Source organism: Gigantopelta aegis, chromosome 11 (assembly GCF_016097555.1).
Source record: "Gigantopelta aegis isolate Gae_Host chromosome 11, Gae_host_genome, whole genome shotgun sequence".
In the NCBI taxonomy this organism is placed as follows: domain Eukaryota; kingdom Metazoa; phylum Mollusca; class Gastropoda; order Neomphalida; family Peltospiridae; genus Gigantopelta; species Gigantopelta aegis.
The window spans coordinates 34346241-34373740 of NC_054709.1; the positions used below are offsets into that span (position 1 = coordinate 34346241).

The 27500-nt window shown below is 37.9% G+C and overlaps 1 protein-coding gene across 1 annotated transcript in view; it reads left to right on the plus strand.

Moving 5' to 3' along the window:
* Window positions 1–27500, plus strand: part of LOC121384973 (homeobox protein Hox-B1b-like) — a 63276-nt gene that overhangs the window by 8388 nt on the left and 27388 nt on the right. The window lies entirely within an intron of this gene.

Below are 27500 nucleotides of genomic sequence, written 5' to 3' on the forward strand. Positions count from 1 at the left end.
TCGGTTATTGGATGTCAAACATTTGGTAATTTTGAGAAAATATACTGATAGAGAGAAAAACCGCTACATTTTTCTATTAGTACCAAGGGATCTTTTATACGTACCATCCCACATACAAGATAGCACATACCATGATCTTTAATATACCTATCGTGGTGTACTGACTAGATCAAGGAACACTCAATGGGCCCACCGACGGGGATCGAACCTAGACCGACCGCAGACTAGACGAGCGCTCTACCACTGGGCTACGTCCCTCTGGTTTCATCCGAATTGCTACTCGTTTCTTTCGCAGCTTGGAAACCGATATAAGAGCTGATGTCTGTGCTTGCGGACGCCGTAGTGGATTCGTGCTTCTAATCCGACTATTACCGAGGCAGTCTGTTGATTACCACGGCAGTCTGTTGGTTCTGTGGATGAACACACGATTCGTGCGAGTCGCCAACAGGTAGAAAAAAGTCAAGACTAAGGGTTTGTTGACCCAGTCCAGTAAATTGACCAGATACCCGATGGTGGTCCGGCTATTTAGTGCTGGAGGCTGGGAAGATGTATGCGTGTGTCGGGGGGGGGGGGGGGGGGGGGGGGGGGGGACAAGGCAGAACCAGCGCCCTTAACAGGCGTGCGCTACAACATATTGTTCAGAACGTGCGTGTTAAAGTATTTCCTTGAACTAACGATGGATGTTTTGATACGACTTTATGTCAATTATAAATCCTTATGATGAAATAATAAAAATCGTGTTCAATTAAAATGCATGTGATGACTGTTTTCAGGGAACGTGCTGAAAAACATTTTGGTGCGTAGGTCCATTTTTGTATTACATTTATTGTATTAAAATAAATCTTACGGGTCAAGATTTTGTTTTGTTTCGTATGTACTCTTTTCACCTAGATATTCAAAGAAAACAATAAAATAATAATAATAATAATAATAATAATACATAAAAGTTAAGACCGACCCTTTTTTCTAGTTTCTAGGTAAGGCCAGGTTCCTAAAACCGCACACTTTGTTTCAGTCTTAAGTTATATTTAGAGAATAAACCAATCACTACCCTGAAGAAATTATAATAATAACAATAATAATAATAATAATAAATTAATTTAAACGCCCTTGACTACAAACATCGAACCTCCCCAATCATTTAACATATATATATATATATATATACCACGCCAACAAAATCAAAAATATTTAATTAACTATTTACATTATGTACTGTACCATATATATATATTGAATAGTCTAGTCGTTTATAAGTACTTAGATACCCGTATATACATACAAACATACATATATACATATATATATATATATATATATATATATATATATATATATATATATATATATATATATATAAATATATATATATATTAAATATCTGTATTATTACATAATATTTTGCTATGTGAGTTTATATGTGTTTGTGTATGTGTGAATGTAAATTGAATTAATGTATTTACTGTAAACCATCTTCTCATGTGTATATAACACGATGCTTATGTATATAGTCCTCCTATGCCGTTGTGCAACGACCCGAGTGTAAATAAAGTCTTGTGTTGTCACGTAATATTAACACTTTCCTCGCAATAACTGATCTTTGTTATTGAATAAAACGATCAACACTTGGCCGCTTATAATATGCATTCGTATTGTTGCGAATAGTAATATCACATTGTAAATTATTTATTTATATATGTATATTTATTTAATTATTTATTATATTATATTATATTATATTATATTATATTTATTTATTTATTTATTTATTTATTTATTTATTTATTTATTTATTTATTTTTATTTATTTATTTATTTATATATTTATTTATTTATTTATTTGTTTATTTTATTTTATTTTATTTTATTTTATTTTATTTTATTTTATTTATCTATTTATTTGTTTACTTATTTATTTATTTATTTATTTTACATTTTAAAAAAATAATTATTGTTTATCGGTGGATTTTTGATAATGAAATTTATTTCATAAAATGATTTGTAATACATCTGGTGATAAAACGAACAGTTATTAATTGACATTCTTACCATTTGGCGTATATTTGACGTGTATGTATTAAATAATATAAGTCAATAGAAACTTAGATTGTTTTTAAATTATTATTATTATTTGTTACTAAATCACTCTCCATCATAATACTGTACATATGTTGTACATTGCATTATGTTTATAAGTTGTAAAAACTTAAAACAAAAAACAACGTGCATTTTATTTTACCATTTGACGTCAATATACACTTTAAACTATGCAGTAGTGATTGTTAATGGATCCAGGATAAATTATTGTTGAAAAACATTTTAGTCGATTTAAAGCAGCAACTAATATTTCTTTAATGAAGTGCATGCCTGATGCGCGGTCGGTCTAGGATCGACCCCCGTCGGTGGGCACATTGGGATATTGCTCGCTATTGTCTGTGCACCACAACTGGTATATCAAAGTATGTGTTATTCTGCCTGTGGGATGGTGCAAATAAAAGATCGCTTCCTACTAATGGAAAAATGTAGCGGATTTTTGTTGTAGACTATGTCAAAATTACCAAATGTATGACATACGACAGCCGATGATTAATAAACCAATGTGCTCTAATAGTGTCGTTAAACAAATCAAACTTTCTTTATTTTAAAAATTCGACTTCAAATGTCAACGATGTGCGCGAGATGCCAGGATGAACTCGCTAAGTGGTGTCGTTAAGCAAAACAAACTGTGCCACTAAAACTGTATGTCAAAATTATCAAATGTAAGACATCCGATAGCCGATGACTAATAAATCAGTGCGCTCTAGTGGTGTCGTTAAACAAAACAAACTTTGTATGATCCCAGGACCAGTCTAAAATACGCTTCCGTCTGGCCGAGGTTAAAACTGAATCTGATAGATTGGTTCATACACCAACGTTCCGCCATACCCTGTCTTCCCACGCTACTAAAACAATACATTATGGAGAAAGAGTTTTACTCAGACGTAAATATTCTGTCGGTATCGGTCTACGGGAAGTATAAAATATTGGTACCAGTCGTGTCACGAGGTTCAGAACTACACTTCACGACACGGCGTAGTTTAGCACTTCAAAGCGCCTAAGTTTCCGTGTAGGCGTGTAGTATATGAAACTACAAAGAGACATTTTGCTTCTGATAGAAGTACTACATCGTGAGAAAGTATGGTGGGTGTGGACAACAAAATAATCAAGTAGCGTATCACCCATCTCATTCTTTTCCACTCTCTTCTACCCACCCTGCAGTGCTGGGTCTTTCTGTCTGTTCATCCGTCTGTCTGTAGTTCTTTGTCTACTTCCTCGTCGTCTCGTGTTTCTGTCCTTCGCTCATTTCTCTCTCTCTCTCTCTCTCTCTCTCTCTCTCTCTCTCTCTCTCTCTCTCTCTCTCTCTCTCTCTCATTCATCCTTTCTTCTTCTACTATGTCTTCCTCTTCCTCCATCTGTCAGTCACCCATGTTCTTTCTTTCTCTTATTCTCCCATTTTCTTTTCTTCTCTCTGTCTCTCTATCTCTCTCACACACTATCTCTCTCTCACACTCTCTTTCTCTCTCTCTCTCTCTCTCTCTCTCTCTCTCTCTCTCTCTCTCTCTCTCTCTCTCTCTCTCTCTCTCTCTCTCTCTCTCCCTCTCTCTCTCTCTGTACCACCACACTCTTCCTATCTCTCACGCTTTCTCTCACTTTTTTCTATCTACTATTTTATACATCTCTTTAAATCCACAGAACTGCTATCACTGACAGCCTCTACGTACAATTTAGTAACTGTCTTTATCATTCTCCGCTTAAAAACTTCTTCTAGTAAAACGAAAGAAAACCTGCAGTTTACGGAACTTCGCTAAATCCTTTTACAATTTCCTGCAACGGAAAAATAGCCATGCGAAGACCATTTATCAGGAATTTGTAGCGAAATAAGGGTAATTTTGAAGAGAGTCGGAAATGTCGAAAAAGATAAATGAGCCTTGCTTCTCGTTTGTTCATCAATGCTGGGATGCGCGTGTCGGACACATTCGCCGTTGTTCGTACCTCTCCGCCGCTAGTTCGTTAAAGGAGCACGACCTATGTTGGTGTGTTGTGGTCAGGAAAAAGAAAAAGTTAAAAAATAAAGTTTGTTTTATTTTGTTTAACGACACGACTAGAGAACATTAATTAATCGTCGGCTATTCGATGTAATTTTGACATAATCTTAGAGAAGAAAACCGCTACATTTTTCCGTTAGAAGCAATGGATCTTTTAAATGCATAATGCCATAAACAGGATAGTACTTACCACGGTCTTTGATATACCAGCCGTGGTGCTCTGGCTAGGACGAAAAATAGCCCAATGGGCACACCGACGAGGATCGATCCTAGACCGACCGAGTATCAGGCAAGCGCTTTACATGCTATGTGAGCTTGTGTCTGTATTGTGGGGGGGGGGGGGGGGGGGGGGGGGGGTTTACAATATATGTAATGCTTATACAGTCAGGGTGTTATTTAGCCTAAAATAGCTAGAGGTGTCGGTATAAAAAAAGTATGTATATATTTTTTTTAAACCAACAAATTTCTTTTAAAATAATAATAATAAATAATTAACAAACAAAAATAGCGAATCATATGGTGTTCTCTACTTAAAATACCCAGCTCTTTTAAACAAACAAACAAATTGGCACTTTATTTAATTTGTAATGTATATACTAATATTAGTCCTTCATCTATCCATACCTTTATAATTATGCTGAAGTTTAACACCTAGTAGCCGATATGTTTTACGTATTGGAGTGTCGATAAACGTCCATTCTTTCTTTTTCGTATTTATGGGGGGGGGGGGGGGGGAGGGGGGGGGCGGGACGTAGCCCAGTGGTAAAGCGCTCGTCTGATGCGCGATTGGTCTGGGATCAATCCCCGTCGGTGGAACCATTGGGATATTTTTCGTTAGATCCAGTGCACCACAACTGGTATATCAAAGAAAGAAATATTTAACGACACACTCAACACATTTTTATTTACTGTTATATGGCGTCAGACATATGGTTATGGACCACACAGATTTTGAGAGGAAACCCGCTGTCGCCACTACACGGGCTACTCTTTCCGATTAGCAGCAAGGGATCTTTTATATGCACCATTCAACAGACAGGGTAGTACATACCACGGCCTTTAATATACTGGTATATCGATGCTCATGGCATGTATTATCATGTCTGTGGGATGGTGCATATAAAATAAAAAGATCAGCTGCCACTAAAGGACACATGTAGCGGGTTTCCTTTCTTAGACTATATGTCAGAATAGCCAAATGTTTTGACATCCAATAGCCGATGATTAAAATAAATAAATATTCTCTAGTGGCGTCGTCAAACAAAAACAAACTTTAACTTTTTATTGTGGGGAGTAACTGTCATCGGACCCCACCCCCCCCCCACCAGCAAACAGTCATCGGACCCCCCCCCCCCCCCCCCCCCAAACGAGAGCAACACAGCCACCGCCGCCCCACCGTCAGGTACGATCTTGACCGTATATATATATATATATTTTTTTTTTTTAACTTTAATGGAATTCTTTACCTTGTACTGATACGCTATGAAAGATGCGTTGTCTTTGATTGTAGTCAAATATTTCAGCGGAATTCTGTACCTTGTGTTGATAGGGTATCGTAGATGTCTTGTCTCTGACTGTAGTTGAGAACAATCGCGTTGTCTTAGACTGTAGTTGTGGAATGCAACGGATAACGTGCTGTGCTGTCATCGAGTTTGCCTCGTCCAATCTGTAGCAAGTATAGTAAATTTCTCCACAGAGATCGTCCACAGATAGGCTGATGACATCGAGATAAAACCCATCTATCCCATCTAGCGTGGAAACACCTACAAGCCAATTATGAGGCAGTTCGGTAATCTCCGGGAACATCCGCTAATGTTCGTGAAAGATTACAATTGTTCGGGGAGGGGGAAAAAAAATTAAAAATGTATACATATATATATATATATATATATATATATATATATATATATATATATATATATATATATATCAGTTGTGTGTTCAGGAGGTCGAGCGCTCGCGAACAGTTTTAGTGAATTCATATTCTATTAAATTAATTTAATGGTGAGTTCAGGAGATCGAGTGCTCGCGAACAGTTTTAGTGGCTTTACATTCTATTACATTCATTTAATGTTAGGCTGCTCTGTGGTGAAGTGGCGGAATTTAGCTCAGTTGGTTGAGTGCTCGCTTGAGGAACTTGCGTTGCAGGATCGAACCACCTCCATGGATCCATTCAACTGATTGTTGTTCCAACCACTGCACCACAAGTAGAGCACCACAAGTAGAGCGCATTGATTAATTAATCTTCAGCTAGTGGATGTCAAACATGGGTAATTCTGACACATAGTCATCAGAAGAAACTCGCTATATTTGTCTATTGACAGCAAAGGATCTTCTATTTGCGCTTTCTCATAGACAGAACAGCACATACCACAACCTTTTCATATACCAGTTACTGGTTGGAACAGAACATACTGTTAATAGGCCTTAATGTTGTTGCTGTTGTTTGTTGTTGTTGATGATGATGATGATGTTGTTCGGGGTTTTAAACTGTAGTATAAGCGTATTCTTTCTAAAATGATTTTGTTAACAAACAAAGGACCTGTCAGACAGCTACACTTATTGTACTGATCCCGTTCTAGGAACTAGATACATTTTGAACTGTTCACAACTCAAAGTTTGTCTTGTTTTTCATGCGTGAAATATCAAAGGATTTGTATTTTACGAATGTTCGTTATAACAATGAAAGAAACAAAAATAAAATATTTTAATAGTAGAGGAGCAAACACCAAAAATAGTAGTATATGTATTTTCAAAACCATCCTCTCTCTCTCTCTCTCTCTCTCTCTCTCTCTCTCTCTCTCTCTCTCTCTCTCTCTCTCTCTCTCTCTCTCTCTCTCTCTCTCTCTCTCTCTCTCTCTCTCTCTCATTTAACTTTAAATGAATTATACTAAAACAAAATGCTAACAAACCCCAACAAACCCGGTTCGTCTAGGGTCCTTGGGGCTGGGGGGAAGCACCATTGGTATATGGATTTGCAAATTGCGTGGTTGTCTTCGGAAAAGTGGGCTGTCACGTTGGAAGATAAATGAGCGATTTTCTGTTTTCTCAACTGTGAGGGATGCTTCTGGTAACACGGAAAGACTTTAGTCTTTGGGGAAATGACCAGGCAACGAACGGCGTAAAACCGTCTTCAAATTGAGCTGGAAAAAAACGTGCACGCCGACGTTGTGTCTCCGTGATTGAGCTCCTGCAGTCCCTGTCCCACTCGCTTTCCGTGCAGCTACGACCGCAGCTGGCGGTCAAAGCAGGTTGTGTTTGTCACGTGACCGTTTTAGCCGTTTCCTCATTGGTTGAAACAGAGCTGGTACCTAACATACTAATGGTCCAGTAATGTAAAATGACGTCGAGTTCCTCATCTTCGATATAATGTATTTTCTAATACAACAATGCATTGTGTTTTACTCTTGATGTAGAAAACAATCTGTTAAGTCGGAAGACTGATGAAATTTGAAATAAATTACTTCTTTTTTTCTTGACAAAAAGGTCAAAGGTGCTTTAATTTAAGAAATATATCTGATATATAATATTGTATGGCTTGGTATGGTATAGTTAGGTTTTGTAAGGTATGCTGTGTAATGTCGTGGTATAATATTGTATGTCTTATATGGTGTGGTGTGGTGTGGTGTGTGGTGTGGTGTGGGGTGGGGTGTGGTGTGGTGTGGTGTTATTACCGGGGGTGTGGTGATGTGTGGTATTACTATCGGGTGTGTGGTGTGGTGTGGTGTGGTGTGGTGTGGTATGGTGTGGTAGGGTATGGTATAGCATGGCATGGTATGGTAATGTGATGTATGGTACAAACAAACAAACAAACAAATACCATACATCCACACACACCCCACCACACACATACACACTCCAACACACACACCCACACCCCACCCCCGATAATACTATGATCATAACGAGTGTTACCGATGGAAACCTAAACACATTCAACTTTTCCGGAAACACTCGACAAGAGTACTTTTATCCACAATCTGATTAAAATTAGCTCTACTGGGTCTACCAGTAGATCTAACAGCATTGCGTGGACTCCCATGTCCAGGTGACATTTCATCTATAAATAACAATTTAAATATCGACCAATTACACTTCGCCTTTTTATAGCGTTATTCGGGAGCATACAAATTCTAAAAATATCGGGCGAGACTATTTATGCAATAGGCGAACTTGTTGGTCTATATCAACAACATTGAAAAAACAGGTGGAAAAGTGCAGTAATAAACTCTGGATTGTATACTAGTAAAAACAGATTTTATTGCTATACCATCACGGGTTTTTTGTGTGTTTTTTGTTGTTGTTTTTTGTCTTGAAACACATTTTATATAACATTTTATATTGCAATTAGTTTCCGGCATGCTTCATAATTCACCCGAATCATTTCGTATACCCTCGGCATAATCCCGAATGTTTTCAAATTATTTTCAAATAACTGGCATGATTTTGCAAGTAAGGTTTTGATTTGTCGAATGAAAGGTCAACTGGACATGAGCTCCAACGGGCTGCTATTAGATCCACATGTACTAGTGGAGCTAATTTTAATGAGATTGTTTTCTCCATGGAACAAAACTTTAGGCAGACAAGTAAACCAGTGTTCGGATTTCAGTAACGTAAGTTTTTACCTTCATCACTCCAGCATGTGAACGAACACCAAAGTGGTTTTGAATATAAAGTAATGATTTTTATTGAACGGAAAATGACCATAAATCACTTTCATCTATTAAACGTCTACACAGACCGATCTTGATCAATTTGCTTCCCAGTTTTTAGTCCGCAATAATGAATCGAAGATTAGCCGTGTAGAAAGTTATTTCTAGATAGTCCACTACTTCCGGTTGCAGAGCACGCGCATCAATGCGGCCATTTGCGTCGTGTTGCTTTTCGCATTTCATCAATAATAAAATATGCAGATTGCGGCGCCGTTAAAGGAACCCGTTCGTTTTTCTCTTTTTAAAATGGCCTTCGGCAGAGAATTAAAACGCATCTATAGACGGTGACTACTTTCTCAGACGCGTGCAGTACAATAGATTTTCGACTCCGATTTGAATAAAATTGATTTTCCCTAATTTCCCCCCACACCAAGTCGTAAATCACACCACGACGGTGGAGTTTACAACAGAAGAATAAGGGTTGGGTCCCGGGACCAGCGACCGATGACCAGTCGCCATTAGAGACGGCCGACCTTGACATTAGTCTCGTTCATCAAAGTCGTCCACGTAAAAGGGACGAGACGTAATTTGGCGCGCTCAGTGGCGTGTTTCGAGGGGAGGGGGGCGTTTTGTGAAGCTTCCGCGCAACGAACGCGGGGTGTTCGGTGTTTTGTTTCAAAGGGAAAGGGTAGATTAAAGAGACAGTCGCACTCCGCGTGTCCGCGCGACCCGCCATCTTGTTTCTGCCCTGTCGTGAACCTGTTCTCGGTCTCTGGTGCACGGGTCGAGTATGATTGATGATCTCTTCTCCTGTCGGTTTTCTTGTGAGGAGGACAAAATCGCGGAAGCTGGTGGACAAAACACCAATGAAACAAAATACATCAATATGTTGCCCATCTCTGTACATGGCTATCAAGTAGTTGGGTATATATAGTTTTAAAAGACTCGGTCGCACCTCCGAAAATAATGTATTGCGCGTGCTTTCCGTGTAGTATTTTTCTTAAAGTGACAGACCCTAGTTTTTAAACACTAAGGCATATTTTTAACTTTTAAAGCCGTTTTTTTTATCATTGATATCAGACCTTACTTACATTTTGTTGTTTAGATTATCCATTTGCATACATCCGAAGTGTTTATGGTTATCCTGTTTGTAATGTCACGAAATTAATGTTTTCATAATTCTAAAAACGCACGTGCGTCTGAAAGAAGCAACGGTTGTGGAAACGAGCTCTAGTCTATTTTTTTTAGGGAATTTCCCTGATTTGATTTATTTATCATCATCATCATTGGATGTCAAACATGTGATAATTTCGACATATAGTCTTAGAGAGGAAACCCGCTACATTTGTTCATTAGTAGCAAGGGGTCTTGTAAATAAGAGACCTGCTTCTCACTAATGGTTTTGGTCACATATGGTATAATCAAAATGTAGAAAATCGCAATACATTTATATCACTATTCAAACAGAGAATGACTGATCAATTTATCCAATCTATGTATGCTGTATTCAACAATTCTCCAAAATATCTGTTATACAAATTCGTTGTTAATAATTATTGCTTACAACCTTATCCTCAGAAACCTATTGCCTTGAAATACAAACATATTTTGAGTAAATATAGATTATCTTCCCATAATCTCTTTATAGAAACGGGCAGATACCACAATATTGACAGGAATAATAGAATTTGTCGTCTGTGCAAAATGAATGTAGTAGAAGACGAATATCACTTTGTTCTAGTGTGTCCTTTCTTCAGTAACATAAGGGATAAATATATTAAACCTTTTTTATTATAATAAACCATCAACATTTAAATTAACGTAACTAGTGTTCAGCGACAATTCAAAACAGCTAATTAAATTGTGTAAGTATTTGAACACTGCTACCACGCATAGAAGAGACAACATTGATACATGATATGTTTGTATTTATTGCTATGCATGCATTACCCATTTACTATAGAATTTTATCGATTGTAACCCGATGCTACATACCATTCCCCGCAGTGTGCACATTATATTATTTTAAATATAAATATGTATGTATGCCTACAAAATGTATATTTTTTTGGTTGTGGTGCACTGGTTGGTACGATAGCACTGGGTTACGTCCCACCTTCTTCAGTGAATACGACCGTGACACACATGATTGGGTTGGGTTGGGACATCAGTTTTATAGAGGAAAAGTTTGTTTTAAAGTTTGTTTTGTTTCAAATAAACGACACCACTAGAGCACAATGATTTATTAATCATCACCGGCCTCGGTGGTGTCGTGGTTAGGCCATCGGACATTGGATGTCAAGCATTTGGTCATTTGACTCATTTGAGTCATTAGAGGAAGCCCGCTACTTTTTCCATTAGCAGCAAGGGATCTTTTATATGCATTTTCCCACAGACAGGAACACGCCGGGAAGCAGATGCAGAGAACTTACACCTCCCCATTGGGCCGTTAAACTCGCTCTGTGTTGGTGCCGGTATCGGGTTGCGAACTCAGTACCTACCAGTTTAATTAATCACTAAACAACCGAGGCCGATTATACATCGTGGTTAAGCCATCGGACATACGTCTGGTAGGTACTGGGGTCGCAGCCAGGTACCGGCTCCAACCCAGAGTGAGTTTTAAATACCACTACACCCTCTTCTTTCTCGCTAACCACTGACAACTAACCCACTGTCCTGGACAGACAGCCCAGATAGCTGAGGTGTGTGCCCAGGACAGCGTGCTTGAACCTTAATTGGATGTAAGCAAGAAAATAAGTTGAAATGAAATGAAATTAATCATCAGCTATTGATAATTTGTGACATTTGATAATGTGACATATGTGACATTTGATAATTGTGACATATAGTGTTAGACAGGAAACTCACTACATATTTCCATTAGTAACAAGGGATCTTTTATATGCACCAATCATCCCACAGACAGGATAGTACATATCAGGGCCTTTGGTATACCAGTCGTGGTGCACTGGCTAGAGCGAGACATGGCCCAGTGGGCCCCAATGGGGATCGATCCCAGACTGATTGCGTATCTAGCGAGTGCTTTATTACCAGATTAAGAAAAAGTTAAAGTTTACTTTGTTTAACTACACGACTAGAGCACATTGATTTATTAATCATCGGCTATTGGGTGTCAAACATTTGGTAATTCTGACACGTAGTCAATAGAGGAAACCCGCTACATTTTCTTAATGCAGCAAGGGATCTTTTATATCCACTTTCCCACAGACAGGAAAGCACATACCACGACATTTGTCCAGTTGTGGTGAACTGGTTGGAACAAGAAAAAATATAATGAACACTAAAAGAAACGCGAATATTAATTTAGTTTCTAATTTACTTTAAATCTCATCTGTTTTCTAATTTACTGAATTAATTTGATCATGAAATATATATATATTAAGCTTTTCGTGTTTCTTTTTTCTTCGTTCATTATACTCAGAATCGACTGGCAGTCTGGCACAGAAATATATTTTTTAGGAATCAGTTATTCTTTTAATTAATGAGCAATCAATTATGATGTTGCTGCGACGTTGTTTTTTGTTTTGTTTTTGCAAACATGCTTTTTAAATTTCCGGATATATATTTTTATTACGCAACGGTCAAAATTTCTTTATGTGCAACTGTGGGTTTTTTCTTTCAACTTTCTATTTATGCACATAATGCGATATTTCCAGTTATTGGTTTAAAGATCAAAGGGACGCCGCCGTCTGATCGAAGGCCCGGGGCCTAATGTATGAATCACATAGGCATGTTGAATTATGATCAAAGATCGCTCCGCTAAGAGAGATAGGCCACCAAAACACGAACTGCCTAAGGAGCGAGTCCGTTGCTTTTTTATGTACATTTCCTGAACCTCGCTGGCTTTGATGGGTGTCAGTTTCAAATACATGTCACTTTCCCAGGATGAACTCGATGACCGTGCATATTACACACGTGACGTGCGGTCGTGGGTGGGGACATGTACATATCATGTCATTATCTACCGGCCGCTCTCGGTATTTCACGAGATATACGACGTCGCCATGTCAACATTTCTGAATAACATCAACGCTTTAGGATTAATGGAAATATAGTTTTATTGCATATAGTGTCCACTTACGATGTCTGTCTATCTGTCCATGCATCCATCCATCCATCCATCCAGAGGCGGATCTAGCGAGGAGAAGGGGCCCGGGACCTCCATAAATTTTGCGACAGTTATAATTTTATTATATATTAATTTTCATTTTATACGACCCTCCTCCAAACCTCCCCAAAGTTTTCCTCGGCATTCCGCCTCATGTCATTGGGGCCCCCATAAATGGATCTTCTGGATCCGTCACTGGCATCCATCCATGCATCCATCCATCCAGGGGGCCAGACGTAGCCCAGTGATATAGCGCTCGCTCGATGCGCGGTCGGTGTGGGATCGATCCCTGTCGGTGGGCCCATTGGGCTATTTCTCGTTCTGTCCAGTGCACCACGACTGGTATATCAAAGACCGTGGTATGTACTACCCTGTCTGTGGTATGGTGCATATAAAAGATCCCTTGCTGCTGATCGAAAAGAGTAGCCCCGTTAAATAAAACATTTCTTTATTTTTGTCTCTTTTTTTTGCATCCATCCATCTCTCTCTCTCTCTCTCTCTCTCTCTCTCTCTCTCTCTCTCTCTCTCTCTCTCTCTCTCTCTCTCTCTCTCTCTCTCTCTCTCTCTCTCTCTCTCTTCTGGATATTATATGTTAGCAAGTGTCCTTGACAAGTGGTTTCAGAAAATGTACGCTTCGTAAAACAAAACAAAAACTTATATATTTTGTACCATAAAAAAGCCAAAAATATCCACTGGCCACGAGTTAAAAGAATGGATTAACAAAGAAACAAATATGGTAATTAATTTGTCAAAAGAAAACCTTTCTGACTACTATTATAATAATAATTAAGTCACTAATATTTAACGATCATTTAAAGTCATATGTACCCTGTTTAGACTAAGTTGGCATTATACTACAATACTACACAAGCTATTACCTAGATACTAAGAGTGATTGTGGTTATTATTTTAGGGTTTTTTAACTTTTTGGACTGATCGTCCTGATGTGCTTAGAATATTACAAAAATATAGTTTTATTGTGCCATATCTCGACCCAGCCAATGTCGCGGTATGTGCTGTACTGTTGTTGTTATATGGTGCATATAAAAAAATTCCTTACTACTAATGAAAAAATTGAGCGGGTTTCCTCTGTAGGAGTATATGTCAAAATTACCAAACTGTTTGACATTCACTAGAAGATGATAAATAAATCAAATGCTCTAGTGGTGTCATTAAACAAAAATAAAAAAACTTTTAACTTTTGCTAAAATCGGAAGCTGTCGCAAAATGTGCACGTGTTGCTAAAAATAGCACCAAAACGGAGTCAGGTGGGCTGGTCCGGAAATGACCGACCCTCTTGAGAGAAAGTCGAGAATTGTTAGGAGCGCGGGAAACCTCTCGTGTGCACCTGCACAGAACGGCGGCGCGTCTCGTGCAAAATGTGACAGGACTTTGGGGAGTACACGGCTTCGGCTGTTTCTCCGACTGTCCACCCCGGACAACACGGTGCTCCAACTTGACGGAAACACGTCTCTCTGGGGATCAAGTTTCCTCTCGTTCACGTGTGGCAGAAAGCTAGATCTACGGAGTTCCGTTGGAGCCATGCATATTATGGGATTGTCGACGTATATTCCTAAAGAAAGTGTGTTTTTGTTTAACAACCCCACTAGAGCACATTCACTTATTAATTATCGGCTATTCGATGTCAGACATGTGGTAATTTTTACATATAGTCTTAGAGAAGAAACCCTCTATATGTTTCCATTAGTAGCAAAGGATCTTTTATATGCATCATCCCACAGACAGGATAACACATTTACCCGTACACAGTTCTACTCGGAGACACCGTCACGAACATTTACCTGTACACAGTTCTACTCGGAGACACCGCCACTAACATTTACCCGTACACAGTTCTACTAGGAGACACCGCCACTAACATTTACCAGTACACAGTTCTACTCGGAGACACCGTCACTAACATTTACCTGTACACAGTTCTACTCGGAGACACCGCCACTAACATGTACCAGTACACAGTTCTACTCGGAGACACCGCCACTAACATTTACCTGTACACAGTTCTACTCGGAGACACCGCCACTAACATGTACCAGTACACAGTTCTACTCGGAGACACCGCCACTAACATGTACCAGTACACAGTTCTACTCGGAGACACAGTCACTAACATGTACCAGTACACAGTTCTACTCGGAGACACCGCCACGTACATGTACCAGTACACAGTTCTACTCGGAGACACCGCCACTAACATTTACCAGTACACAGTTCTACCTGGAGACACCGCCACTAACATTTCCCTGTACACAGTTCTACTAGGAGAAATCGCCACTTACATTTACCCGTACACAGTTCTACTATGAGACACCGCCACCGCCCGTACTTACTTAGTGACAACCAGTTGTATACTCTCTCTCTCTCTCTCTCTCTCTCTCTCTCTCTCTCTCTCTCTCTCTCTCTCTCTCTCTCTCTCTCTCTCTCTCTCTCTCTCTCTCTCTCTCACTCTGTGTGTGTGTGTGTGTGTGTGCGCGCGAGAGTGTGTGTGTGTTTGTGATTATCTATGAATAGTGTGTTATCTAGCTTCCTATATATCAATATGCTTATCTATTAGTGTCTGGCTAACTACCTATTTAATTTAAAATATTAGATGATGTAAATTAACAAAAATTATAACTCTAAAAAGGTATTTGGAATGTGGGCTTTTGTGCTATAAATTAGCATATTAGTAGCATTTAATGTGATGTCCTGTAAAAGAGAGTTTAATAAAGAGGAACAACGCAGAAGATTTTGGATAAATTACAACGTCTTTGTGATGTTGTAACCCTCAGGGACTAATTATCTCCCTTTAAGTGACAACCGGCCGTCTGCTTTTCGCGTTAATGAACCGTCTTGTTTCCAAAAAAATTGTTTTTAAATATTCTTTTGAGAAATCACAAGACAAGAAGGTGGTTCCATTTAATGACGAGGGTATAAAATTTGAGATTTAATTATCGCCATCACTCCGGTCACATCTGCTAATGGCCGATAAATATTCTATTACTGGATTTGTTAAAATTATTAAAACCGTTACGTGATTGTTCCGTTTTTATGTTTTAAAGCAGTCGGAAACAATGTGGTTATTTTCCTTTGCTTATGGGGTCTTTTTAAAATATTTAAACGGACATTCCTGAGTTTGCGACAATTTTTAAGATGTCATTGACTTTTTAACGATTATAATTACATATCAAAAATTATTTTTCTGCATAAATTATTACAGGCTATAAAATTAAACATGTTTCTGATCGTTCTAATATTTGTACTAGGTTAAATTTCATTTTATTTCCCAATTTTTTTTTTTTCATACGTACGAAATTATTTGAAGACAAAATCCAGTATGGGTTTCTTACAAATATTAAGATGACCAGAAACACTTTGGTTATGCAGACACTGATATTCTAAACAAGAAAATGTATTTAATATGTAAATTTAATCGTAGAACTATTTTATTAGTCGGAAACGTCTTACAATGCAGCAAACTCAGGAATGTCCCTTTAAGAGAAACGTCTTACAATGCAGCAAACTCAAGAATGTCCCTTTAATTTAAGTTGATTTTATTTTATGGTTTTTGGTCGGGGATTGTGCTTGTGCTTTATTTCTTTGTTTTCGGGGGGGGGGGGGGGGGGGGGGGGGGGGGGGGGGGGGGGGGGGGGGGGGGGGGGGGGGGGGGGGGGGGGGGGTGGGGGGGGGGGGGGGTGGGGGGGGGGGGGGGGGGGGGGGGGGGGGGGGGGGGGGGGGGGGGGGGGGGGGGGGGGGGGGGGGGGGGGGGGGGGGGGGGGGGGGGGGGGGGGGGGGGGGGGGGGGGGGGGGGGGGGGGGGTGGGGGGGGGGGGGGGGGGGGGGGGGGGGGGGGGGGGGGGGGGGGGGGGGGGGGGGGGGGGGGGGGGGGGGGGGTACTTTGTTTTAATATTATATTATTATATTATTATTTTTGCATTGCAAAGTAACTCCTCAGACATTCTCTTAATGTTTCAAATTGGAATTAAACTTCCTTGTAAGTTTGTTGTTGTTGTCTTGGGTTTTTTTATTTAGGATTTATTTAGGGTTTTTGGAGTGTGTGTGGGGTTTTTGTTGTTGTTGTTGTTGTTGTTATTTAATTGTTTCGTTTATTGAAATTCCTGATAATATAAAATAATTAGCAGCTGTTCTATCTGAACTATAGCTACACAACCTTGTTTACATCCAAGTATATTTATTTATATTTTAATAAAGTCTTTTTACAAATTGAACTCAAAAACAGAATATATCAGTTATTTCTAAAACACTTTACTGAAATTATTAGCAAAAGACTCTTTTAGGGGAGTTTGGTCGGGGTATAGATATAGAGAATAATACACGAGTGGCCGTTAGATACCATTTGTCTCACAACGAGTTGTTTTAAAATGTATCTAACGAGCGGAGCGAGTTTGATATGTTTTTAAACAACGAGTTGTGAGATAAATGGTATCTAACTGACACGAATGTATTATTCTATTTCTTATATATCCTCAAAAACCAGGTTTTAAGCAAATTTTAACATCTTTTTCGACTAAAAGTTATTTACAGCCGTTGCACATGTAGCGAACTTACGCATCACAGGCACGTGATTGTCAGGTTAACTATACGTCACAGTGTAATCTATTTCCACCGTGCTGTTTTGCATTGGCTGCATGACGCTGGTGATCTGGTCATCACCTGGGAGCAGCCAGTCGTATGTCTTGAAATTGTTAACACACGTACGTACGCGTGTTAACAACCCATGTGTTATCAAAAATAATGCATGGTGTTCTCACCAACGGGTGTGTAAAAAAGATAAATATTTCGACTTTTCGAAAGGCCAGGCTGTCCAATTTTCATTCTCTTGTTTTCCTTTTCTCTGCAGAAACAGAATCCAATATTCTTCGGTAGTTTTTTAATCCATTTTTATTAAACACTTGAGTGATGAGCCGCATCAAATATGGTCACTGGAATCCTTTTCCGTTTCTCTAGAGTTCGAAATTTCAATTTTCGAGTTGCTGCATGGGAAACGGAAGATATCGCGCTGAGGGTTCTGGGAATAGTTCTGTCAGACGAGAGACAGTGACAAACGAGCTTATGAAATCTCCGCGTATTGCTCCGCGCGTCCGTTACAAACGAAATTGATACTTTCTATTATATTTGACAATCACTTTTCTGCTTCTCCTTCTTCTTATTTTTTCTTCTGTTTTTTTTTTAATTATTATTTCATTTGTTTGTTCTATACACTGATTAAAAGCTTGATTTAAAAAAAATGTGCTTTAGATTATAAGAAAAGCGATTCATAATCACCCATTAAAACAATGGCAGGTATAAACAAAATTATTAAGTTTGACAGTTGGTGTTCTAATATTCACTGGAATTAATTTGGTTGTTCTACACATTGATTAAAAGCTTGATTTTTTTTGATTTTTTTTTTGTAGTGTGCTTTCAATTATAACGCATATATGTTGGACAGAAAAACTGATTCATTTGTCCCATTGTTTTGGCCGTTATAAACAAGATTGATAAGTTGGACAATTCACTGGAATTAATTTGTTTGTTCTACACATTGATTAAAAGCTTATTTTTCAATAAGGTGCTTTAGATTATAACGCATATATGTTGGAAAAAAATAAAAGCCATTCATTTGACCGATTGTTTAGATCATTATAAACAAAATTGATAAATTTGACAATTGGAGTTGTAATATTCACTGGAATTAATTTGTTTGTTCTACACATTGATTAACATTTGCTATTATAAACAAATTTGATAAGTTTAACAATATTGTCTTCCCTAGTGCTGGGGCAAAACCTCATATTCGGACAAACATTATGCAGATATTCTGGCAAAATGTGCTTTCCTGAGACCATTTTACCATTGTTTCCATCATTCTATCCTCAAAATTAGTTGTAATCCATGTTAAAATGCGTAGTGATTCGTTTGCAATCGCTGTTTGGTAGTAATGCTAATATGAACAGATGCTGGTATCCAGATTCGGGCACTTTAGTTTAATTTGGGCAAAAGCCAGCATGTCCTATACAGAAATGGGAGCATGTACGCCTTCAACTGATTGGGTTTTTCTCGTTCCAACCAGTCGTTGGGAAAGTGCATATAAAAGATCCCTTGTTGCATTAGGATAAATGTAGTGGGTTTCCTCTGATGCCTACGTGTCAGAATTACCAAATGTTTGACATCCAATAGTCGATGATGAATTAATCAATGTGCTCCAGTGGTGTCGTCAAACTGTTTTTAACCTATGTGCATCATACCGTATAGTACATAATTATTTCAAGTTTTAACGTCATGTATCTATACACATCATCTGTATATCTATATATATTTACATACGTTTACGTCACTGATTGTCCAGTTGTCCAAGTTCCATATACTATTAAGACAGACCGGCCTCGGTGGCGTCGTGGTAGGCCATCGGTCTACAGGCTGGTAGGTACTGGGTTCGGATCACAGTCGAGGCATGGGATGTTTAATCCAGATATCGACTCCAAACCCTGAGTGAGTGTTCCGCAAGGCACAATGGGTAGGTGTAAACCACTTGCACCGACCAGTGATCCATAACTGGTTCAACAAAGGCCATGGTTTGTGCTATCCTGCCTGTGGGAAGCGCAAATAAAATATCCCTTGCTGCTAATCGGAAAGAGTAGCCCATGTAGTGGCGACAGCGGGTTTCCTCTCAAACTCTGTGTGGTCCTTAGCCATATGTCTGACGCCATATAACCGTAAATAAAATGTGTTGAGTGAGTCGTTAAGTAAACTATTTCTTTCTATTAAGACAGTGTTTTAATATATAAACAATCTGACTTTCTTTCAGTTACCTTTGAACACGGTTGCCTTCCCCAAATTTATAGATCTGGAATATGCTGAATTTCCCCCACTACATATATTAATATGTTCACTAACTACGACGTCTATATTCGGCCTCTTGTAATTGTATATGTATTTTCAAAACCATCCTCTGTCTATTTCTGTATCTCTGTCTCTCTCTCTCTCTCTCTCTCTCTCTCTCTCTCTCTCTCTCTCTCTCTCTCTCTCTCTCTCTCTCTCTCTCTCTCGTTAATCAGTGCCGCCTATTTCTCATGTTTGATGCGTCTGGCTAACATAAAATTCAGAACATATTGTAATGTAAATGACATCGTTCACCTTGTAGTTCATGTGTATATGTTGTTATTATTATATTAGTCTGGTGCACCATTTGCATGTTTCGCTTGAAATTTGTATTATATATGGTTTACACACGTAGTTCATGTATATTTACGAATGCGAGTTCTATATCTAACAAAGTATTTGTAGTTTGTATGCAATGGCTGAAATGTTATTTATGTAATGTTATCTTTCATTTTCATCATTTATTTCAATTAATGTATTATGTTAAATTATATCATGGAGAGGCATTTACATAGGCCTACATCCTGGTTGCCGATCCATTTCATGTATTTCAAATTAATAAATTTAACGGTCGAGGATTTTCAATTATTTAATAGAAGAGTATTTCCCGCCATTGTATGTGCGCACGTTTCGTATATCGGTTCATTACAAACATTGTTAGAGGTGAATCTATCTTTATTTGAACAAAGTTCACATTTTATATTTATTTTAAAAATAAAATAGCCAAAGCCTTTTCAGTTATTCTCAATATCTGCAGCGGTAATAAAATATCATTAGAATATTCTATAATATATATAAACAGTTAAAGAAGGAAGTGGTTTATTTAACGACGCACTCAACACATTTTATTTGCGGTTATATGGCGTCGAACATATGGTTAAGGATCACACATATATTGAGGGAGGAAACTCGCTGTTGCCACTTCATGGGCTACTTTTTCCGATTAGCTACAAGGGATCTTTTATATGCACCACCCCATAGACAGGACAGCACAAACCACGGCCTTTGATGTACCAGTCGTGGTGCACTGGCTGGAATGAGAAATAGCCCAATGGGCATGTACAGTCAACAGTGACGTCACTAGAATAAAATTGTGACCAGACCACAAAACATACACGCACGCACGCACACGCACACACACACACAAACACACACACTAGTTTTTTACTATTTAGAGGAGGATTTAGTAAATTAAAAAACCAGTTTTCTTTCTTTTCTACAACAATATTATTTTCAGAAAATTATTTGTATAGAAAAAAAAACACTAACAATTAGTTTTTGAAACAATAATGAAAAGGTTTCTTAACATTCAAGAAACGTAATCCATTTGATTGAGTTGTTGTCTATGTACATTACAGCATAGGTATATATCTACAGTGGTTTGACCTACATAAAAATCTACATTTTTTAATTTACAATTAAACAATATAACTGTAAATGTTTTTTGTTTTGTTTTCCAATTTTAAAGGTAAATTATTGACCTACATAAAAATCACCATAGGTTCTACATATTAAATAGTAAATTACATTTTTAAATTTACAATTAAACAATATAACTGTAAATGTTTTTTCTTTTGTTTTCCAATTTTAAAGGTAAATGATTGACACCTTCTTGGATAATTTTGCAAGTAGCAAGTATATGTTGTTTTAAATCACATAAAAAAAAGACTTTTGCGCGTAACATTAGAAATAAACGAATATCATTTAAATCTGTTACGACGTCTTTTTCCTTGTTAAAGGAGAGGACAATTAAGGCATTTGGCCTGGTATGCATATTCAACGATATATAATGCACATTATTGCTTAATATCAACACATATAATCGTACAGTTAATTAATAAAACGGTTAAATGTGACGACTATTATATATAACAGCCATTTTGTACCATCTCAGTGAGTACGCCCTCTGGCGAGCTGGTGGTTACGTAATACTTAACGCGTCACGTCAGGAATGAGCCTTAGAACTAGAGAAACACAATCTACCTGGTTTTTGCGGGATGATAAATAGTCATACATTGCAATGTTCTGTAATAATACACATCCCAGTAAGCCAACAGTAAGTATATCCAGCACTATATATATTAATTTTCAATACAAAATAAAATACCATTGTCAAAGTGGCTACACAACAAGTCGAAACAATTAACAATGTTTTGCCCATGCATTAACCTACGTACTGAAATGATACACGGAGTGTTTTCTTAGTTAATTGGTCTATGCTGTTAGTTGCTTCTACCTTTGAGTCCTGATTGGCAGGTGTGTATTTGATTGGTAACCAGACGAGCCAATTAATTGACGCTGTCTAGACACAAAAATACATACCGGTATTGTGGAATATTACCTGTCGCCCTTAAAATTGTAATGGACATAGTTTATTACTGTAAATAGTTCTGTAAAACTATTGATTAAGTAGACTTTTCCATCTAAAACCACAGAACTAACCAATTACGTAGTCCCAAAGAAAAGAAAATTATCACTTGGGTATCGTGGGTTGTCGTTTTTGCTCCAACGTAGCATATCAATAGGCGTAATAGTGTACATTTTTCCTTTGGATTATTAAACGGAGAAAAACACTATAACCCCATTTTGTTCCGTTAATGCAACTTGAAATATATTTAGTTAAATAGTTTATTATATTATTACGTCATTTATGCTGTTTTACAAGTCAGGTTGATCAAAGAGAAGCGCCTTGTCGAAAATTCTGGTTTTGTTTACTCTGTACATACAGGAGATGGTCAGGAGCGAACGTCACTTCGCCCCAAGCTATCCCACCGGACGTCACAAAAACGAAACAAAATGGCTGCCCCCAGTTAGCAAGAATAATCATGTTTTTTTATTAACTCTAAAATTACGCGTTTTTCATTTGCTAAAGTGTCAGTATGTGTTGGTGGTCCGGGTATGCATCTTTCCAACACATAAGGCTCTTGTTGGAGTTGACTCTACCTTTAAGATTTTTGCAGACATTGATTCTAAACTCACATAGATTCGCGTCGAGCACGAGAATTTGGCCTAATTGCTGACATTATTCGAGGCTGTCGTTTTCAAAATTAGTTCCCGGTTAACAAGTGATCCATTTTAGTTTTTAAGTATAAACACAGACAGCGTGAAATGCCGTCTGGACGCTTTGGGTTTCCGTGTTTGTGGAAAACCAGTCACGGTTCTGCTTATCCGAAATCGACTTCCAATCCAATTTGTTCTCTTAACCAGACGAGTAGACTTGATGTGACGTAAATATGTCGTTGGTAAGAATAAAGTATCTGTTGATGTAAGGGAAAAAAAGAATGTTGCTATTCGCTCAGTGTTGTAAATGATCAGAAAATATACACAAAGCGTGTTGATTTAAATCTCTCAGCTGTCTCTCGCGTGTTGTGTTAAATGATAATGACATAATTATGTGGAATGTATCGAAGAAAATATTGTTCTGCTATAACACAGACACGGGGTATATATATATATATATATATATATATATATATATATATATATATATATATATATATATATATATATATATATATATATATATATATAAGCCATTGTATCAGAATGGTTTTAATTAGGTTTTGTTTTTATTATTCGCTGCCTTTCCATTCCATTAAAAAAAACAAAAAACAAAAAAACCATGTCGTTCATATATGAGTATGTCCAATGGTATGTATTCTGTAGATATTTCTAGAATGTGGGCGTGGCCTAGAACTCGAAAATGTCAAACTGTTAAAACAACCACAATTCATGCATTTATATCCAGAGGGGCGGAACGTAGCCCAGCGGTACCGTAAAGCGTTCGCTTGATGCGCGGTCGGTCTAGGATCAATCCCCGTTGGTGTGCCCATTGGACTATTTCTCGTCCCACCCAGTGTACCACGACTGGTATATCAATGACTGTGGTATGTGTTATCCTGTCTGTGGGATGGAGCATATAAAAGATTACTTGCTACTAATGGAAAAAATGTAACGGGTTTCCTCTCTAAGACTATATGTCGGAATAACCAAATGTTTGACATCCAAACATTTTTTTTACATCCAGAATGCTGTTTTGTGAAAATATTGGGAGTTTTAAAAAAATATTTAACTTGCTGCCCACCTCCAGTTATCCCAGCCAGTACACCACGGCTGGTATATCAAACGCCGTGGTATGTCATATCCTGTCTGCGGGATGATGCATATCAAAGATCTCTTGCTACTAGTGGAAAACAATGTAGCGGGTTTTCTCTCTACGACTACATGTCAAAATTATCAGATATTTGACATCCAATTTGAATGTGCTCTAGTGGTTTTGTTAAACAAAACAACCAAAACCTCCAGTTAATGTAGCCTAATAACAACCCTGTCATTTTAATTTTTTATCTTTTTTTTTTTTTTTTTTAAATCCGCCCCAACTTTTCTTAAAGAATGTCTCAGATGATAGCCCATACATTAGCCGTGACACTGCGTGACGTATGAGCGTTACGTATGTACGTAAGTGGCGGCCAGCGTAATATGCAAGCAAATTCGATATTAGCATGTACATCAGTGAATTAACTACATGTTGGAGACATTTTCACCCACTTAATATACTCGAGACAAATGCGTTAATAACGGCCTGAGAGGTTTATGTGGGGTTTTTAACACCCCGTGCCGCGGAGTGATGAATCGGTCTCAAAGTACGGAAGTCGTTTCGTTGCTACAAACTGATAGAGCAATGATGGTGGTGGTGGCAGCGATCTAAATCATTCTCCATTGGCGACCAATATCGCGAAAGTTAAAGGTCCTATTGTCAAAGTTGCAGCTACAATATTTCGTTTTGTTTTATTTCACATTTATTTGTAATAAATAACTAAAAATGAATCGGTCCCATGCATAATCTTTCCATAATTAACTCTAGAATAATAAGTTTAAAAAGTCTTGTACTGCACGACAAAAGGGGTTTCTTGAAAAAACGTTTTGTCTAAATACAACATGGCCACCATCTTTGTTTCTTCGTTTTGTTTAACGACACCACTAGAGCACATTGATTTGTTAATCATCGGCTACTGAATGTCAAACATTTGTTAATTTTGGACACATTGGGGTAATGGGTGAAAGAAAATATGTATGCATCTTAATTTTGTATGCCATATTGTGATATTCATTTTATTTTGATAATATTAAACAAGCGGAGGACAGATCCTGGACAAGACATTATTTACGTATCCACGTCGAATTAACGTTCAAGCATGTCTCCCCTGGGCACAGCCTTAGACATCACCGGCGAATAAAGTTTGTTTTAACACCCGAACATATCCTACAACACTGCAGTCTATATAACACATCCAGACAATCAACATGGCCAAACACAACAACACTCGCCCATGTTTGACGTGCTTCTGTCAGAATACTAGATGCAGTTCGTCCTTAGGAGGACCGCCACTCTCGTAGGAGAACCGTAACAGGAGGCCTCATCCCTCCTGCATCGCCTGTAGGAGGGCCGCCACTCCCAAGACTAGCCCAAAAAACACTTGCACAGGATAGAAAGAAAGAAAAAAAGAAAGAAATTTTTTATTTAACGACGCACTGAACACATTTTATTTACGGTTATATGTCGTAAGACATATGTTAACGACCACACAGATACCGAGAGACAAAACCCGCTGTCGCCACTTCATGGGCTACTCTTTTTAATTGGCAGCAAGGGTTCTTTTATATGCACCATCCCACAAACAGGGTAGTACATACCATGGCCTTAGCTCAATGGGCCCACCGACGGGGATCGATCCCACACTGACCTGCACAGGATAGAGCCCAATGGAATATATACAGCTGTGATGACATGCACTCGTGAATCACTGTAAAACATTCCTTTGACAGGTCAGATCAGTTCATAGATTTTAACGTGCACATTCAGAGCAAGATGTTGTAGCGCACGCCTGTCGTGGGCGCAGGTGTCGACCCATGCCGGCTCCACCGTCCAGGACAGGAAAGTGAGATTCCTTCTTTCGTTCCTCGTCTAAATGTTGATGATGTTCTAGACCCGCGAGACCACCTGTTAAGACACCAACACACTGGTGCACTTCTCAGATTCCGCTATACTGCACTGTGTTTGACACTGATTGGACAATGCGTGTTCGGTGACGCTCACAGTAATGTTTTCTTACAGGGAAATATGCCTAACATGCATGTGTATCATCTAAAGACAGATCGGTTTACATATGGTAAATCAGGCGATACTCCCAAAACGTGGTTAACAAAATGCTGCTTGGGCGAGTCTCCTCTCTGCCACCCGAGGTTCTGTGGGGTTTTTTCAAAGTTTATTGTCCCCAGAAAACAAATACGGTAATGTCAGGGTTGTGGGCCCTGGTATCACTACCTTACATTAATGTTATAGGATACACATTATATAATAATACAAATAATGTTATGATATTAATAAACGTTACTACAAAAAAGGAGAAAAGAAATAATAGAAGGAAGTAAAATAAACAAATAGAAATAATAATAATAATAATAACAATAATAATAATAATAATAATAACAGTAATAATAATAATAATAATAATAATAATAATAACAATAACAATAACAGTAATAATAATAATAATAATAATTTAAAAAAAAAAAAAATAATACAAAATTAATAATAAAAAAACCCTGAATAAATGAAAAAATAAAATATGATAATGAAAATAAAAATAAATAAATAAAAAATAAATAAATAAATAAATAAATAAATAATCTTTAGCGTTGTTCTTGGCTTAAAGAGCAACGGAGGTTCACATAACTTAGTCTGAATTTCAACATGGTTGTCGCAGCTGCCATATGACAAGGGTACGACAATACAATGTGTTGAGTGCGTCGTTAAATGAAACATTTCTTTCTTTTTTGGAATCATCTGGATTCCATCCTGAACTTTTGTTGCAATTTCTTTGTGATACTGACTTTTATTCCAAATTTTAATTTTATCTATGATACTATCTGTGATATTTGTCTTTTTGCACAGTTCCTTACGCTGTGTTTTAATTTACCTCTTACATTTTTATATTGATGTTGGTCATCACTTAATGCTTTGCATTTACCATACTTAGACATCAAATAGCTGATGTATTGTTCGTGCTAGGGTGTCGTTAAACATTCATTCATCGTGTGGCATTCATTCTCACACTCAAGACAGCACATAACATGACCTTTGATGTGCCAGTCGCGGGGCACCGGTTTGGGAATGCACAGGGAACTACAAACTATATGGTTTCAACTCCGTCTGTTTGATGGCAACCAGCACAGGCGTGTAAAACCTTCCTGCAGCTTCAATAAAGAAACTGACAACTTAATAATCACACAGAATAATGTATCAAGCAGGAAATTGACACTACTATATAAAAATGTTACACAAATTAGTTTGAGAACGAAGTAGCATTACAGACACAGACTTTAGTTTCAGCCCCTCGTGAAAATGGACACTAAGTTACAACAGAGAAAAACAAGTGTCTGTGACGTTGAAACGATGACATACTCTTAAAAATAGACTAGAACTCGACTCCATAACCGTTACTTCTCATACGCACGTGCGTTTTTTAAAAATATAAAAAATGCATTTTGTGATATTACAAAACCTGGATGATTAGAATAATTTCGGATGTACGGTGATGGGTCATCTAAGCAATAGAATATAAGTAAAATATGATTTCAGTTGTCAAAAACGGCTCTAATACTAATAGTGAAAAAAATAGGTCTTAGTGTTTAAAAACTAGGTTCTGTCACTTTAACAACTATAATGTACAATGATCAGCTAATTAATTAG